The sequence below is a fragment of the Arachis ipaensis genome, chromosome B04, assembly GCF_000816755.2.
Source record: "Arachis ipaensis cultivar K30076 chromosome B04, Araip1.1, whole genome shotgun sequence".
Lineage (NCBI taxonomy): Eukaryota > Viridiplantae > Streptophyta > Magnoliopsida > Fabales > Fabaceae > Arachis > Arachis ipaensis.
In genome coordinates this window covers 28,012,833-28,014,689 of record NC_029788.2, presented here as the reverse complement: position 1 = coordinate 28,014,689, position 1,857 = coordinate 28,012,833, and the positions used below count along the sequence as shown (strand labels likewise).

Genomic DNA, 1,857 nt, shown 5'->3' with positions numbered 1-1,857 from the left:
CAAGACTCATAAAGTAGCTGTGTTCAAGAATCAACATACTGAACTAGGAGAATCAATAACACTATCTGAATTCTAAGTTCCTATAGATGCCAATCATTCTGAACTTCAAGGGATAAAGTGAGATGCCGAAACTATTCAAGAGGCAAAAAGCTACTAGTCCCGCTCATCTGATTGGAGCTAAGTTTCATTGATATTTTGGAATTTATATTATATTCTCTTCTTTTTATCCTATTTGATTTTCAGTTGCTTGGGGACAAGCAACAATTTAAGTTTGGTGTTGTGATGAGCGGATAATTTATTCGCTTTTTGGCATTGTTTTTACATAGTTTTCAGTATGATTTGATTAGTTTTTAGTATATTTTTATTAGTTTTTAAATAAAAATCACATTTCTAGACTTTACTATGAGTTTGTGTATTTTTCTGTGATTTCAGGTATTTTCTGGCTAAAATTGAGGGACTTGAGCAAAAACCAAATTCAGCGGTTGAAGAAGGACTGCAGATGCTGCTTGATTCTGACCTTCCTGCACTCAAAGTGGATTTTCTGGAGCTACAGAAGTCCAAATGGCGCGCTCTCAATTGCGTTGGAAAGTAGACATCTAGGGCTTTCTAGAAATATATAATATTTCATACTTTGCTCTAGTTTAGATGACGTAAACTGGCATTCAACGCCAGCTCTCTGCCCTATTCTGGAGTCAAATGCCAGAAACAGGTTGCAAAGTTGTGAAGATATGTTTAGACCATGGTCCTGTGCATCCGTTTTTGGTGCCATTGCCGGGGAATCAATTTCGAACAACAATTCACAACCTGAGTAGCAATTTCGCATACCAAGTTTTTGGCGCCGTTGCCGGGGATTGTTTGAGTTTGGACAACTAATGGTTCATCCTGTTGCTCAGATTAGGTAATTTTTTTTTTGTTTTGTTTACAAAAATTTTTCAAAAATCTTTCAAAAAATTTTCTCATCTGTTTTCGAAAAAAAAATAAAAATGTTTTCAAAAAAATTTTTATTCAAAATTTTTAAAGAATGAATTCTAGTGTCTCATGAAGCATGTGAAACCTGGCTGGCTGTAAAGCCATGTCTAAATTTATTTGGACTGAGGCTTGCAATTTGTTATCAAGAGCACGCTAGTTGTTGCTAATCCACGTGCTGCTGTTCCTGATTTACATGCTGAAGCTTGGCTGGCCATTGGCCATGTCTAGTGTTTTGGACCCGAGCTTTCATTGAAAGCTTGGCTGGCTAGTGAGCCATGTCTAATTCCTGGACTGAAGCTTTAGACTAACATGGCAAGACTCCTGGAATTCATATTAAAAATTTTAGAATCCTTATTTTTCTTTTACAAAATAATTTTCGAAAAAATCCAAAAAAAAATTAGAAAATCATAAAAATCAAAAATATTTTTTGTGTTTCTTGTTTGAGTCTTGAGTCATATCATAAGTTTGGTGTCAATTTCATGTGCATCTTGCATTTTTCGAAAATAATCATGCATTCATAGTGTTCTTCATGATCTTCAAGTTGTTCTTGGTAAGTCTTCTTGTTTGATCTTTGCATTTGCATGTTTTGTGTCTTTTCTTGTTTTTCATATGCATTCTGGAATTCTTAGTGTCTAAGCATTAAAGAATTCTAAGTTTGGTGTCTTGCATGTTTTCTTTGCATTAAAAATTTTTCAAAAATATGTTCTTGGTGTTCATCTTGACATTCAAAGTGTTCTTGGTGTTCATCTTGACATTCATAGCATTCTTGCATGCATCACATGTTTTGATCTAAAATTCTCATGCATTGCATCATTTTTTTTTGTTTTTCTCTCTCATCAAAAAATTCAAAAAATCAAAAAATATCTTTCCCTTTTTCTCTCATAAATT

The 1,857-nt window shown here is 33.8% G+C and overlaps 1 long non-coding RNA gene across 1 annotated transcript in view; it reads left to right on the top strand.

The window, feature by feature from the left end:
* Nucleotides 1-1,857, top strand: part of LOC110271009 — a 16,907-nt gene that overhangs the window by 14,415 nt on the left and 635 nt on the right. The window lies entirely within an intron of this gene.